Source organism: Trichogramma pretiosum, unplaced genomic scaffold (genome assembly GCF_000599845.2).
Source record: "Trichogramma pretiosum strain Unisexual culture from Peru unplaced genomic scaffold, Tpre_2.0 scaffold27, whole genome shotgun sequence".
Classification (NCBI taxonomy): domain Eukaryota; kingdom Metazoa; phylum Arthropoda; class Insecta; order Hymenoptera; family Trichogrammatidae; genus Trichogramma; species Trichogramma pretiosum.
In genome coordinates, this window is record NW_019641694.1 from 714,433 (window position 1) to 732,018 (window position 17,586).

At 39.7% G+C, this 17,586-nt stretch overlaps 1 protein-coding gene across 1 annotated transcript in view; it reads left to right on the top strand.

The window, feature by feature from the left end:
* Window positions 1-9,434: 9,434 nt before the first annotated feature.
* LOC106660593 overlaps window positions 9,435-17,586 on the top strand; it is a 41,662-nt gene continuing 33,510 nt past the window's right edge. The window contains exon 1 of the mRNA XM_014383653.2: window positions 9,435-9,942. The gene's annotated coding sequence lies outside the window, so the exon portion shown is untranslated. The remainder of the gene's footprint in view (window positions 9,943-17,586) is intronic.

Sequence of the window (17,586 nt, forward strand, 5' to 3'; positions counted from 1 at the left end):
ATAAACAATTTACTGCGAAAAAACACGATTTTGAATCTTGAAAAAAAACTTTGATTCAAATTTTTTTTATGAAAGAGACTTGAACTGTGGCCAATAATACCTAAAATAATGGAATAATGACCTACAGTTTAAAGTACTGTAGGTGGGATTTGAATATTCAAAATGGTAGACTCCAAAAAATACACTTTTCCCAAGAAATTTACCAAAAAATGTTCCAAAAAATGTACTTTGTTGTTTGAAAACGATCAACATTAGAAAAAAAAGTTATTGAATTTTTGGGACCATCTATCACTTAATTCAGGCGGTCCAATTTTGACGTTTTTTTTATAGATTTTAGGACTTTGTAAAGAGAGTGGTACGTGGTCCTAAAAATTCTGAAAAAATGCAAGGGCGATGCCATCACAGAGCACCAGAGAGCCTCTGCTGCGCACTGACACCAATGGTTATGTTGCCTAGTGATCGCTTTGACAGCAGCCGAGCAGTATTGCAGCATTATTTTATAAAGACTTTATCAGATAAGTAATTTGTTTACTAAGCAAAATGAAATCATTCCTACTAATAATAATATATCATATACATAAATAAAGAGATATATACTTGTCAAGAAAGTGATACTTTGTGGTACAATTTATGTTTCAGGTGCTGCATCCATTTTTAGGTTGGCTGTCCTTAGATGTTAGATGTCTAGATAACTGTCATCAGATTGAATGTATTTTGTAAATATGTTGTGTGGAAACAAGTTTTGACGTTTGAAGTTTGTGAAGTGTAAGGTACTGTTAATTAGTGTTTATAATGTTACTACTGTATCCTTGAGTATTTTCCTCATAAAAAGCTAAAAAAATTGAAAATTTTGAAAATAGTCATAACAGCTTTTTTCAATATGCCAAAGGAAAGTGTTTTATCCAATAAAACACTTAAAAATTGAATAATTGTAGCCCCTGTGGAGCCTTTAGTGTGCTGTATTTATTTAATGTTATAATTATATGATTATATAATTATATGTTATAATTGTATGAAAGATGAAAAACTTTTTTAATTTTTGTTGCAGTATTTAATTTTCTTCATGGAAGTGCAAACTGTAAAGACCCACCATTACAAAATAAGATCAAGACATGGTTCATTTGATTGAAAAAATGACCAAATTTACAATAAAATGATAAAAATGACAAGAAAAATTTTTTTTGGACTTTCAATTAAAAATAATTTCATTTAATTAAATACAATAAAAAACTATATTTAGGAAAAATAAGTTCACACCTAAACAATGATATGATTCCATCGAAACTTAAGGTGGTATTTATCGATTCAACGTCAGATGATGTTTTGTCATGACAAGTCAGATGATAAATCATCTGACTTATCACTTGATTAATCATCTGATTAATCATCTGACTTTTTTTGATAGGGTAGCTACTTGTATCATAATTTTTCTATAATATACTATTTGTTGAAACAAATAAAGACTAGTATTAATTATAACTTATAATCAGGTCAATATTAGTAATGATATCATAAAGACTAATTATAATTTTTTTCACTTTTATTTTTTTCACTTTTACTAACAATGTAAATAAAAAATTAAAAACAATTTAGCCCTCTTTTAACCCTTAAGAACAAAAATAAACGCATATACTACTTTATGGGTGTTCAGTTATCTGCACCGATCTCATAATCTTTGATAACTCCAGTCGTTGCAACTTTACAACTTAGTTGAAATTGAATTGAAATTTTGATCTTTCTATAGTAGGAGTGATTTTGAATTGAGTTTTAAAGTACTTGGTTTAAGCTATCATAATTTTAAAAAATCGAAAAATCACTTAAAATTACACTCTCATTGCTCTACTTTTCCCAAGTCAAATAATAAAAAGTTATTAAGTTGAGGACAGCAAAGTCGTATCATATGTCCAGTTTGGAGCATCTAAATTGCGTTTTCGTTAGTTTCGCGCTTACACGATAATATACCAATATTCGGTGGATCCATCCGAAATTTTTTAGTTGGAGTGAAGATGTAGTACTGATTACTTTTTTCAATAATCGAAAGGCACTCATAAATTTAGAGTTGAATGGATAAATGCAAATTGTTACAGATCGACGCAAGACATTGCGTCTAACCGGAGGTAGCCTATATCAAGAAACAGAGCTAGTTTTATGAATTGTCTCAAATTATGATTTCATAAAACCCAGATAGTTTTTGTCCGCATAAGTGGCGTCCAAAAGCTGGCTGGTATAATAAAAGAAAAAAAATCGAATTCGAGAATAATAGCGTAATTTGCTTCGGTTAATATACGTAATTATATGTGCACGCGTACGTACATAATACATAGATAGGTCCGACGTATAACGTAAGTTGCTTCTTCAATTTTCACAAGTCATTATACTTTATCGAGCGTACGGAAAAGTGTCTCTTTTTCCGAGGATTTAGTTTTTTAGATAGTGCGGCTCAGTGCACAGAAAATTTATGAACCCGCAATGCATGCCATTGGGCTTTCAATACCAGCCATACCAATGTGTGTATAATTAGTCTGCGCCTGCAGTTCTCATTTTTCTTTCTAGAAAATACAACTCTATACAAGCTTTACATTTTGTGTATTTAGATTTATATATATAAATTCAGAGCTTCCGGCTTGGGGTTGAAATAATGTAAGGATAAATTAAAACGAAAAAAGAAATAAAGAGGAAAACATCCGTTTATAATGGAGCGTTGCTATACATGCCCTCAGTGCGGATGCAACTGATACGCTTACCTGAATATTTTGGCCTCGGTGCGCGCGCTCCGTACACGTACTGGCAGATGTATAGAATTCTGAAGTATTCCGTGAGCGCTGAATGTTTTCTCTGTGTATGTGGGTTTGTGCATGTGCGAGTGAACAGACACGAAGGTATATCCTAAGGGCAATCGCGCATAAACGATAAACTCGCAATAGGAGCATGTCTTCCGTAATTTTGGAAAGCCTTGTGAAATCCGTTACTACGCTTTCATTCTTCTTTTAAGTATTGTACTGCATTTGTAACGTTGAAACATGCAAATTTGTTATGTTTCATTAGTGAATCACCAATAAATGCACGAATAACGATGCATTTCTTGAAAGCTAATAACACTCTTCTATCTTGACCCTACAGTGGCTAGCCACAAACAAATTTTGAAACCATACAGTTTTTTCGCATAATACGCATATAATGTATAAAGATTGAATTACATATCCCTTTTATGTACTGCCGTGCACACAAAAGTAAACCCTCACTCGCAAACGCACACAACTTTATCGATCGTAACTCGCTGCAGGACTACATATATAGGAATATATAGAACCGCAGGCGCGATATTACTTTTCTTTGGCATTTATATACAGCTCCGCGTGCGCGTTATAATATATTTGCAGAATCTCCTCGCTTATGGAGTGCATTGAATCTTTCTCTACAAAAGCAATATGCTCTTGCCGGCGTCCGCACACACCCACAAATAACACATATGGGTAGCCTTTATACACATATTGTAAAGTACAATTTAACTTGATTGTCGGACGTTTCGGTTTTCTCGCGATTTATTTTTTTTCTCTCTTCATAGCACGAGGGCACAAAAGAATAAGAGATACCTCGTATCATTTATATTATTCGCTTATTTTCTCTCTCTCCGCTTTGACCATGATTGCGCAAAAACGAAAGATGTAGGAAAAAATGCTGGCAGCAATTTCATTTCTTACCACGTTACATCATATAGTTTTCGCGAAGCTATAGTAATTAAACAATGAAGAGAGCTAGAGAGATTCCAGTGGTTGCTTGGGCTTTTATGCGAGCCTTCTCCATGCTCAATAGCTTTGATATATACACACACATAGCCAAAGTCGGGAGAGGGGAAAAGACGGCGTGGATAGTCTTCAATTACTCGCAATTGTTTACGAGCGCAGCTCGAAGCCGGCTCAGGAAGAGAAAACTTTTCTCGTCTCACTTGATTATAGTCGCCGCTGTTGAGGCGCGCGAGGACGACCATCGAAGCCAATGTGCGCCTCGAAAACTATCAAGCGAAACTTCATTAAGTATAGGCAACGCTAAGGTCATGTGTATACTATGCGCAGGCGGCTACGCCATCGGACAAAATCTAAATCAGCTCTTTTCAGGCTCGACTGGCTTTATTTTCGGCTTGATTTACCTACCTACAAGTTTCATTATGTGTTACCGTAAACATAAAAATGTTCTTTTTATTTATTTTTTTACTATTTTAATAACTATTATTTGCTTCAGGAACAGCGGCAAGAGGGTATTTGTGGTTTCTTTGAATTTACACCAAAAAGCAGCAGCAAAGACTACCTTTTGTCGTGTTGCAACTTATGCACGACGTCGTTATAAAAACTATTTCGAGCAAATGTAACTTATATACTGTGTATTATGCATGACTTTGACTTGTGTGCGTGGTGCGGCTAACCCATTAAAGCAAAAAAACATATTTACTTTTGTACCGCTTGGTGAGCGTTGAATACAAAAAAATGTCTGCATACATGAAAAGTCGTTGAAAAAAAAATTTCGTGGCGGCAGCGGCAGTGGGAAATGGAGCGAAATTTTCAAGGGAAAAAGGGATCAAGAAAAGTACTGGGTAGCAGCGCGGTCCTTGAAAATGGAAAGCTCCTTCCGCGTGTGCGAGACTACGACACTCATTAAAATACAAAAGCCTTGTGCGAGCGTTATTAAGGCGATGTCGAAAGGCAGCGCAAGTTTTTTTCTCTCTCACTTTGGTGCTGCATCTTAATTTCAAATGCCGTATCTCTTTCTTCGGCTATACATCGGTGAAAACGTTCGGAAGTAGATAGCAATTCTGTTCAGTTGTGCGCTAGTTAGCTACCATTTCCACTGCCACTACTCTTCCTATCTCTTTTCCTTTTTTCTCTGATTCATCTGTGTTCATACAGTTAGACATTGCACGCTTGACTCTCTGCAAAACACCTCCGATCGTTCATTGCGGACAATCCGATGCGCCGAAAATAGAAATCCGGAAAAACTCGCTAAAGATGCCACTGTATATCAGGCGGGGATTTTCCGAAAAATGTTTCAGTTTCGTACCCGTGAAAAGTCATGCGATATTATTCATTGTATCATGCATTAATTATTCGAAATGCTTTCTCGTATTATATCGGCTCGTAATCAGATCTGAAATAAGCTTTAAGCATTATATAAACGTTCATGACACGAAAACAAATTCAAAGTGAAGTTGTAGCGAGGTCAAGCCTCTAAAATCAGCTACCCGCGCCATTCCTTGCCGACGGAAATTAATTAACAGCGCACTGCGATACGTTGGAATAGGTCTGACCATAATCTTGTGTAACTACTTTTTCGCAGCGCTCTAGCTCAAGCTCGGAATATTATTCGCGTTAATGAGCCGTGTTTAAGGTCACGCTCTATTTGAAAGTGCTGCGAAACAATGGACGAATTTATATTCGCACGGTCAGCCACAGCAGGATCATGCCGGCGCTTTATTGTACTCGCTTAGGTTTCACTCGAGGCCTGACTGGGAAATAAGGATGATGAATTATACGCGTGAGCCAGGAGGCGTCGCTTATTCGCTGTACTACACGTCAATTTTCCCATTCTCGCGAATATAATGCATTTTCCAGGCCCCCTCTCTTTCTCTGTTGACTTGTAAACACAAATAAAAGCTTTTCTCTCACTACCTTTGCATTGCACTCGAATCTTTATCATCGTCGATGTAGTCGTCATCGTCATCATCATCATCATTATCATGAGCTTTCGAGGCTTGTACGTACATAGCGTCATTTATTTGTCTTCTGCCCGGGTAAAACGAGCTTGGGCGCGTGGAACTTTACACGAATGTACGTTATACGTTCCTTCAAACACGCCTCGTCATCAGTGCAGCGACTGCTGCTGTTACAGGGAGACAAATTGGCATGCCGCTACGTCGTAGCGCGCCGCACTGCTCTCGCGCAAATCTGCTATTCTATTTTGAAATTTCGCAGTGCAAATAACGACTAATGGCTTCGAAGCTCCGTCGTGCTCTTTTTCTCTCTCTCGCATACCCTTTTTTTAACGAAAATCAAATAATTTTCTCCCTTTTCGCTCGTTTGAAAGGCATCGTGCCATTCATTTAAACCAGTAAAACGAATCTCGTTTAACTCAATGATTCAGTGGCAATAAGGAGGATCGATGACACAATTACATTCTTCTTTACGATTGCACCAGAATTAACAACATTATTACGCGCTATAAGAACGACTCAAATGGTATAAGCGCATCTATCGACTGAGAAAAATATGTACGGATATTTTCTCAATTCTTCAATCAGTTGTTTTGTAAACGGGTGCTGGCCGCTGCATGCGACTGCTCACAATCGAAATGGAAGAAAATAGAGAAAACGACACAGCTTTATCTGCTCTTCGTTTTTGTCTGCGCGCTATGGTCTGCACTATAGCTCTTTTCTTTCGCTCTATATAACCGAAAGACGACGTAGACGACGAAATGAAATCCGTACACGTGCAATTGCACTTGATTTTTTTTCCTTTCCTATCATCCTTTTCTTCACTTCAATCAATTTTTCCTCCTTTTCAAACGTACGTGTGTGCATGCGCTTTTGTCGACCCACCGATGCAAGGGTATTAAGAGGCAGATAAAATATCTGTAAATAGGGATAAGGAATGAAAGCTATTATTGAGTATTTTACTGCAGCTGCACTTGAAGATGTAAGTTACTAATCGCCTGAATGCATTACATCAAAATATACTTTGAAAAGACGAAGCGATCGATAAAGAAAATAACACCCGAGAGTTGACTGCATGCATACATGTATATTATATATATGTAGCTATACAGAGATTATTCAAGAGATTAAAACGGACGGAATTTTGAAAGTTTTTATTAAATCTTTTTCTCGTTACTTTACCGTCCATCTTGTTATTCTCCTTCGCTTCTGGTCTAAAGAATCTTTCAAGATTGTAACGCTTCGCCCTATAACTTTTGCGCTTACAATCTTTATGTAACAAATTTTTAATTGCAAAAATTTTGCCCCGAATGAAAAAAAGTCGTTTAATTAAAATGCCGGTGCGTGTTATATAGGTAAAAAATATTCAAAGAACATCGATAATAAATAGTGGCAAGCACTCACACTGCCCTTCCTCGTTTTCTTTTTCTCTCTCTCTCTTTCTCTTTCGAGTGGATTATCGAGCGAAAGACGCGCGCGCACTGTGATTCATTACGCGCTGCAGCAGCGCACTCGGTCGAGTCGCGCAGTAATATTAATTTGCAAAAACATAATAAATTGCTTGACGCTATACGTTTGTTTATAAGCCCAGAACTTTTTTCCCATTCCAATTGTTGTGTACAATCTACACGTTCATTTATTAGACGTACATACGCTTGCTGATCGCCATGTTTTTTTACTCTTAATTTGTTTGTTCTAGGTATATATATAAGAAATTTTCATACTTTTCTTCAAGAGAGGAAAAAGAGAGAGAAAGAGTGGTAAAAGAAGGAAGAGTCGGTAGTGGTAGCAGGAAGGGAATAATGAGAAAAAGAGCGAAAATGGACATAATCTCGTTAAAGCCGCTTTCGGTTCGTACGCGTCGCTTACTCTGCACAAAATAAATAGCAAGTTTGGCTGTGTGTGTGTGTGCTAGCTGATATATAGCGCACTAGTGTTGCAGCAGCACTATGCACAGCTTTGCCTGTCTACCTTTTTGACAAATAACTTTTTCGGACGAAAGTTGAAGCTCTCTCGCTGCGCGAGTACTCGTAAGGAAGCTAGTAACAGCTGAGTACACACTTTAACTTTGTGATTTCTTTGCAGCTCGCCCCCATGAAAGAGTTTTGTCATGAATAAAAAAAGTCCGGGCGGTTTTTCATTATTATTATGGTCGTTATACTCGAGTGTATAAGCACGGGTATAAGTGCACGAGTCACTGTAATTTAATGATAAATATCAGTCGAGCTCGTAGTCGAGCTTAACTGCAGAATACATAAACAAGGGCTAAGGTTCTCCGGCCGTACGTATGCTTGAGCTGCAAGCCAATAGACCGGATTAGTCGATCCCGAGCCCGAGTCAACATTCTCCACTGTTGTGTCGATGAATATATGCAGAGGAGTATATAGGCGCATGTAGTTGACACGTTCAAATTCGATATGAACGTCATACGTGAGGAATTGCCGCTGATAAATACATAGACACGAGGCAGGTAAGTACACATGCAAACACACAGCTGAGCTGACTGGGTGAGTCGTCCCCTATACAGAGGAAGCGACATGCAAACCAAATGAATAGAAATTAAGTACAAGCGAGCGAGTGGCAACGAAGAAGAATAGCAGTTGCTCAAGACAGCTGCCACAGCGCATACATATAATTCCAAGTTTTCGCTTGGAATCTTTCGCACTCACACACATTTACACACGTACACAACACGTCGAGTTGCGAGTTTGTATAAAGGACGTGTATGTATATTATCTCGGAGCAACGAACCGAATCCAATAGCATGGACCAAGGCTGTGTGCTCTGTGCCAGTGTTCCTCCTCTTTTCCCCGAGAAGCTCAGTTTCTCCGGCTACACATTCGAACAGACGGCGAAATATAATGGCTTTTATAATGGAGGGTGCATTGTAACATAAGGTCTCGGTGCGCGTGTGTCGTTGCTCTTGCCGCTGCTGCTACTGAAATAATAATGTCAAAAAGTAAGTGAAATCGTGAAAATTTAGTCACCCAAGAAATCGCAACGCACACAGAAAAAATAATGATATATTCCCTAGCTAGAATTTAGTCAACTAACAAGCATTACGATCTGTAATTTTCATAGCTTAGTCAAATTTATCTGATAAAATCAATTTTTCTCGTAGTTTGGACGAGGAGGCTGCCGTCGACATCCAAGAGTCTTTTTCTCTTTGCCACAGAGAAGTGCATACGCTCGAGTCTCGATATTACAGCGTCGAGTCGTAGCTCTCTATAAGCGAGCAGTGCGGAGCCGCGTATCAGGTGAATTCGCGTTCGCGCATAGCAGGTTGGGCACGAGGAGGAGAAGGAAGAGGAGGAAGAGGAGGAGGAGGAGGAGGTGGTGGAGCGGGAAGAAGGAGGGGAGGGAGCGATTCTTACCACTACAACGACGGGATCGCAGCGTACGCACCGCTACTCCATATACAGAGTGGAAAAGTATGCGTGCGTACAGTTGAATACAAGTGTGCAGGTGTAGGGTCGAGCTGCTGCTAGTGAGTGAGGACGACACGAGGTTGGGTTGTACGTCGCTATAGGTATAAACACATAGCTATAAATATACAGGTCTGTACGTGGGCAGAGCGTCGCGCGTTGCTTGGCGCGCTCCAGTCCGCGTGCGCGGGGCTTTCTGCAGTTTCATCACATAGAACGCAGCAGTAACGGTAGTAGTAGTTGTAGTAGTAGTAGTAGTAGCAGCAGCAGCAGCTGTGCAAAGCAAATCAGTAGTAGTAGCACGCCAGCAGCAGCAGCAGTAGCAGCGACGCTCGGACACAGCCGTGTGGACTCGCGCGCGCGCCAAGCAAAAACTTTGAAAGAACCGACATCGCTAGTAGTTGTAGTAGTAGTAGTAACGTAGTAGTTGTAGTAACATTTGCGCCAGTAAATAACAGTGCCGAAATAACAGCGACATCCCCCGTACTGCGCCATGAAAGTGCGAGAAAAAAAAGCCCACCTCCTTCCGACGGATGAAATTATTGCTTTCTTCACGTAAATCTCGTCGCTGTTGCCATTCTCGTTGGTATGGGCTAAGCGGTCCAAGCCAGCCTCGTGGATCTATGCACGTTTGTGTTTGTTTTCGTCTCCCGCAACCCGTAGCCCCGTAGTAATGTGCGAAACGACGAGAGATACATCGACGCCAGTGTGACATTTCTCGTGCATGAATTGTGAATTGCATCGGCAATTCCAAGTAGTACGGCTGCGGATTCGCTCGGACGCGATTCTTCGTACCTGACGCGGCCAACTTAGCAGGTGAGTCAGACGCTGGAAGAACCGAAAGCTTCTTGACCTTTGCTCGCCGCCTTTTTTCCTTCTTTCTTTTCTCTTTCTTTTTTCCTTTCACAATGCGCTATAAGGTACAGCATTTAAAAGTTGGCGCTACCGCACGCACACACGCCCGAGCTACCGAGCAGCAGCTGCTACACAATCGTCGCTCGTCTACCTAAACACTTGGCCACTCTTCGACTTATATTCGAGTACGCGCAAAAAAAGTCGACGATCTTTTGTAGTAAATTTTTAATTTATTCTCGGGCAGAGAATAAAGAAAAGATACACCTACACGCGCTCGGCTACTAAAGCGTCTATACTTTTATGCAAAAGCTCAGCAGGCCATTGTAGATTATGAAAAGAGCAGCGTATAGATAATCATTGAATGTAAGTCTTTGTGCGTCGAGCAAGTTTTCGCGAACATATCCAGCTCGTATCCTCGATAAATTCATAATTCATCCAAGCCAAAATGACTTTGACCGCGCGAGAGAGGAAAGAGCGAGAGATGTATATTATATAGCGCATAAGAGGTTTAAGGTTGGCAGGCAAGATTGCCGTTACATGCACACACACATATATATGCTACGTGGCACACTGTATTTCATGCTTTTAATCCACGAGAGTACTTCTCGCTTACACAGACGCGTAGCTGCTACATATACTACGTAGGCGCGCAAGCATGCAGCCGCGCGACAAGCGTATATGTCGCGAACGAGCTATATGTGTACCTACGATATGAATCGTTGAAAGCTTTCGCCTTGAAACTTGGTTAATCCTCTTATCGCTCCGCCACGAGCGTGTCTATGCGGCTGTGTGTCATTTCTTTCATAAATTATTTGATTCACTCTTTCCGCGCGATCACGAGAGAATACGTACACAAGACGATTCGACACAAGCCGAGAGCGTCAATCACCTTCGAGAGCTGGCCAAACGAGGGCCTCCAACTTGATCACTTGTTGCTGATGTAGCCTATTGACAATTGTCTGCCTACGTGGACATACAAAGCAAGCCTACTCTATGCCATTTGCGTAAAAGTGTCCACTTTCATCGTCTTGGATTTCAGCACGTTGACTATAGGACAATGCATAGGTATGCGCAATTGCCTTCTCCACTCTCGTGGCCAACTTTTACCGAAAATCCATTTCCCTTTGGCTCGACATAGCTCCACTTGGTTTTACTTTTCCTATAGATAACAAGTGGGTCAATATAGTGTGTTAGGAACTGTGCGTGCGTATACGACGTCCAGTTTGTATATTGTCTTTTTTCAGTCAACTTTTCTCGAGCCGCGTGCATAGGGGGGGACATAAATCATATGCGCAGTAAGATGCAGTAAATGCAGAGTAAGCGAAGCCAGAGACACATTTGCGACGACGGGCGTCTTATATACGGTGGGCGAGCGAAAGAAGGGAAAATAAATCTCGCGCGCGTCAACGTGGAAAATCGAGTAGTCTCGATAGAGCGGGAGCAGGCGGTAGCGTATACGAAACTTGAGCGGTGTCGAGGCAAACATTTATCACTGGCAAATAAGGTTTGACTTGGGCATACGCTATATATACTATAAAAATATTATGCCAGCGCGTAAGGATCCTAGCTGGCAATATAGTTGCAGCGAGGCACACATACACACACATCATAAATAAATCGAATAAAGGCGAAATAACGTCATTACGTTATTGGATACACACCTACGAGTGCGTGAGCGGAATCGATAAAAATCCATCTTCTTAATGCATAGACATTCGTCACACTTTCTCTAAATTGAACGGCATTGAATTTATAATTTTTTTTCTCTTCAATTTATTTTCCGCTCGAAGCGAGCGAGAATCTCGCAGTTATATACTCGGGCAAGCATTGTGTCGATACTCGTGCGATTCCGCCCTCGAGTACCGCAATTCGATGGCTGCATAGTTGCATAAAATCCAGATAAAATAACAAGCGGTGCATATAATTTCTCGGAGGAACACTGTGGAATTCACATGGATGTGTACGCAGGCGGGCGCGCACGACAGCAACCGCATCATTAGTCGCGCGCCAAGAATGCTCCCTATACTGCAACCATACATTTATACATGCGCTGCTTGTCAATTTTTTACCAAGATGCGGTTTGTTTTTTTTTTTTTTTTACTTCACCTTGCACCGTTTTTCATTTTTTGTTCGTTTTATTATTCGGTTAAAGTTCGTTGCATTGCGTCGGCCAGAGTTCTGAATTTCGTCGTCGACGCAAAGCTCGTATATTAAGTATACATAAGCAGTCACGCGTATACATAGCAGAACTGCTCTCTCAGCGGCGTAATATACTTCAAGAAGTAACACATTTTAACGGCGCAAAATGTGTGTGTGCGCGAGACCAAAGGCTTATATAGACCCGCGGCTTAATTGAGCTTACTGGGCCGTAAGCGTGTGTACATTATTTCAGCTCGTTTCAAGCGCATTAACGCGTGCGCCGAGCTTCGCCTTCATTTTTATGAATATGTATACATGCTATCATCAGTTATTTTAATTTCATTTAGTTATCGCCTCAGCGCGACATCTTTCACTTTTTAGACTCAACTATGTCTCTCACTCGTTTCTCGTCATGAATTGGATTATATATTAATGACGCTTGTGTGTGTATGTGTGTGTAAACACGTCTAGCTCGGAGGCTTTAATTAAAATTTAAGGCTATTAGTAATCGATATAATGCAGCTCGCGAATGTGCGAGACTTAATATATTTACGAAGCTAAAGTAATATACGCGTGGGTTCGATTAATAAATCGCCCCAGCTTTGTGTATTACCTTTACTTTGTATCTGCACGTATGCCAGAAGTTGCAATCCATCCGCATTGAGATTCCCAAACTAAAATATCAAAAAAGTTATTTGCGCCTAGCGAATGCGTGCGCGCGTTTGACATCGAATAATTATTACCTTTTTTCCCTCTCTCGCTCTCGATATACTCCATACATATTAAATCGTAGATAGATGTTATCTACTCGGGCTTTTGAATATTTATCGCAGCGTATGTGCTTAACGAAAGTCTCTTAAAGGGCCACGATGGTACTGCTCAAATTAAATTCATATAATCCTTTCAAATTATGCACCTCCACGATTTATTTTCACGTAACGCAGCATGATATTTTTTAAATTGCTTAGCATTTCATTCCTGCTCCTTCAAATGTAACTAAAAAAGAGAAAAATCGTCGGAAAACATTTTTAAAATTTTTCAATGTTCCTGGAGTTTTCTCTAATTCAAATTTTATGAAACAATTTTTCTATCTTCGTCATATTTTTAGTTCATATAGATAAATCAAAAGAATCAGTTTATGAAAAATTTTTATGAATAATTAAACTTTTGCGAGGCATGTTATGAATTTTTCGGAATGATTTAATTTAATTTGGAAAACTGTGCTGATATAAAGTAGAATTCTTTGGTCATTCATGGAACACATAGAGATCTACGACAAAAAATTAAAGTTTTATCTGATTAAAATTTAATCCGCTCTTCGGAAAAAGTAGTAATACATATTTCGTCGGTTGGATAAAATCAATATTTCAATTGAATATTGCTTATCTGCTGATCGTATAGGACGATGTACTAAATGCATTTCATTGAACAGATCGAGTTTCTATATAATTAATATAATTATATTTTTAAAACAAAGACCAGATAGTCTGTCTATATGCATATTGCTATGTTACTTTTACGACGGAAACAAATAAATTGGTCCTTTCATCTGCGTATGTGTCATTGTTCAACTACGACGGCGGGCGGATTATTTTTTTTAACAGCCCACGCGCGTTACAACTGAAAAAACTTTGAGATTCCGTCAACTTTTAATCAGCATGTCGCCTCGTACCTCTCGCTCCCTCGTCCATGTATATTCAATACGCATAATTGAGCAAAGTTTCAGGTTCCAAATTTCGACTCGAGTTCGGAAAAAAACTATTATTATATGTTCCAGGACTCGTTGAAACGCTCCACTGATTGTAATGATTTGCATTTAAATGACCCCACGCGCTACATGAGTACGTCTATTTATCATTTCAGACTTTCGACGTGAAATTTTAGGAGCAACAGATAATTATGTGCGTAAAGAAAATGACACTTTATAATGTTCAGAAAATGTGTTAAACTTGGAAATAATATAAGCTAGAGAGAAGAAAATGAGAAAGCAGTTGACAGTTTGTGGACGCAATACACACTTAGCAGATTAACAAAATGAATCATGTCTTTGCGGAAATTTATTTTACCCCGGGAGAGAAAAAGAGAGAGAGAGAGAGAGAGAGAGAGAGAGAGAGAGCTAAGGGGTACGAGGAGTATAGAGTAAGTAAAAAAGAAGAAGGAAAGGCAAGAATAATAAAAAAATCTTCTCCTCTATCTCTTCTCTCTTTCCCATTATGATATGCAAAGCGTGAATTTCCTATATAGAGGCGAGCGTCGAGACTTTGAATCCACAATGCTGCAGTACCGTACGTGCGTTATATACGAGGGAAAGATGAGTGGAAGAGGGTTGGACGGGGGAGGGGAGGAGAGAGGCAAAAGGAGGGGGGGGGGGGGCTATGCAACAGCGGTTAACTGTAATATCAGCAGCAATTACTGGAGCATGATTAAGTGGTAAGGCGAAAGAGCTACACGTAGCGCAACGCAGTGAGTATATAGCAGCAGCAGTGAAAAGTAAGACTACGTTTATAGTGCTATATGCTCACTGCCTACGCATAATGCTCAATATACAAGTTTAGCCTATATGTATAAAAGGTAAAGAGATGTTGCTGCGACTGCGGCGCGTCTACTGGCTTGTACTGGCGCAAAAGAGAGACGTTAATTGCTCATGCATTTGCTCCATCGTTAAATATGCCATTGCGACTGCACAGTACAACTTGGGATCAGCTTGTTCCCTACTTTCTTCGTTAGTCGATATGTATTAGTAATTATTGCACCGACACTAATAGCATCTAAAATATCTTCCATGTAAATTTATCTAGTTGACTACCCTACAACTATCGGCATATTATTAGTCAAGACATAACTCGCTTTATATAAATCGATAGATGAGGGTAGAAACTTGGACGCGTTAATTTTGCAACTATACGAATTAAAGTTGGCCGAGAGTGAGCTTGAGAGATAAGAGGCTCTCTCTCTTTGAAACGCATGAAATCCTCGCCGTCTGACTTTCGTCATTACAATAATCCCAAAACAATTTAATACTCACTCAAGCCGTAAAATATGTATATCTATGCAAGGCTGCGAGAATGAATCACTTTTGCCGCTGAATGAGAGACATCGTTTGAATATAAAGTGACGCGAGCGAAAGGCCGAAAGCCATAGCCCCCATTGACATCTTCGAGATAGTCGCGCTCCCGATGCACAGTGGCCCATTTTGAATAGCAGCTGTACAGTGCAGCAAGGAAGACGAATCCTACGCTCTATCACACTCACAGTGCCTTTTCTTGCTATCTTCGACGCAACATGACACAATAGCCTGTTGATTCTTGCTTTTCCGCTTGGTCTAATCCAATATAATGACGGATGTAATATTTTATGTATAAATTGTATTGTGTCGAAGCCCTGGTGAAAAATAGAGCCCGACTGAGGAAAAAATGAAGACAAATCGCTTTGGACGTCTTCATCGAGCAACGCTGCTTTGTCACCATTTCTTCCGTTACTTTTTTCTTCTCCTCAGTGAAAGCTGACTTTAAACATTCAAATGATTGATACGAATGAGTTCGTCAAATTTCTTTTCTAGGTATTATTTTTAAGTCAGATTTTCTTTTTTTATATCTTTTAGCTATGCAGTAGAAAAAAAGCTCAGGCGAATTCACTCACTCTCTAAGAGCTAAGGTAGTGAAATACACGATGCGTACAAAAGTCCGTTTTCGCGCGCGCGCGTGTCTGTGTGTATACATTTTCAGCACCCAGGCAACTTTTCTTTCTTTCTTTTTCTTTACCTGGCTGAGAAGAAGATACACTCGCAGGAAAAAGTGTGATGTCGAGAAAGAAAAAGAGATAGGTACTTTTTTCTTTCTCTCTTTCTCTCGCGCGCGCCTCTGCGAAGCGAGCTTTTTATCTGTTGCGCCGGAAAATTGCCAGTTTTATGTATCATATGTGTCTGACCTGACACATGCATACATACTTACTCGCGAGTGTACATAATTCTTTTGCTTATATCTTGGCGAATTTTATGTAGCGAGTTTCTAGCTCGCCAACGCGCAGCAGTAGCACTTTTAGAAACGAATTTCTTCTCTCGGCGTTTGATTTAAAAGAGCTCTTCCAGTCACGTGCTTGTGTCGAGTAAGCTTTCGGGCCTAATTAAGACAATTTATTTTTTCTCTCGCCTAGTTTTTTTTTCTAATTACTTGGACAAGGTGCAAATGTATACTATTTCGCAACTGCTAAAAATGTCTAGACGCGAATATAAATGTTAAATAACGGAAGGAGTCTACATCACCGTAGCAGATAACTTTTATTCCCTTGCCTTCTACCGAGAAAAAAGTATTCTGCAAGAGTATGGCTAGTAAGAGACGAGCAAAGTTCCACGTCACGTTGTTGAAGGAAAAAGTCCGTTTATGACCGATATTATATACCTTTTTCTTTTTTTATATGACCAAGTGAGAGGCTATTCTCCAGGCGAGAGCTTTTTGAAACGTACGAAGCTTACACACACCCGAGCTTTCGAGTGTTTTTACTATTTCAAAGTGAACTTGAAGGGAGAGACGTCAGTAGTTTGTGTGCTCGATTTCGATGTGATTGTTTTTGTTGGGGGAAAAAAAGATACACATTTTTCGATGGAAATATCAGCAAGGTTGGGTTTTTATAGCGTCTTGTAAAAAGTTCAGCTTGACAACGAGACTGCGTGTCAGTTTTCAATTTTTTCAGAGCCGTAAATATTTCAAATTTTTCGATATTGAATTCATTGCGCAAGTAAAATGGAACTATTACGATTTATTCTTCGAACAAGCTGTGCATACTCTTAGCAAGTAAAAACGCGCTTTTCCCCGACGGAAAAATTGTTCTCATAGGATAAACAAATTGGCCTGTATATAAGGAAATGCGAGCACGATTGTGTATGCGCTTGTAAAAAGAAAAATACGTAAACGCGCATCCGAAATTCTATTAACTTTTGGATGAAAAACTTGAACAAGTATGTAACAGTGAGCGAGCGCAGTATATCTTACACAGCGGCGAGTAATCTTTCGAAAGAAATCTTGGATAAAAGCAAAAAACTTGGAGCAAATAATCTGATTAACCAGTTAATTATGTAAAATACGCGTCCGTAAGGGCACTCCACGCAGGCAACAAAGTACGGCAAATAAATCATGTACTAAAGAGTCAAAGTTACAGCCTAGTTCCATGAAGGCCTGAAGAATAAACCAAGAATTAAAAAAATTGAAGATGAGACAGAGCTCATAATCGCAAAACGTAAAAAAATCGCCTCGCACGTCTGAAATTCGCTTGGATGGTTATGATTTTTTATCGAGACACTACTACCACGTTGGATTTGGTCTAATCGCAGAGTGCGCGCACGCACATTAAAATTCGTATTTCGTGTTTTTCCGGCTGTATAATGCCGGGCCACGCATAGCAGCTGCAGCCGTATACAGAGACCGCGTGTACACGCGCTTACGATCGTCCAATTAAAATGCAAATTTTCGG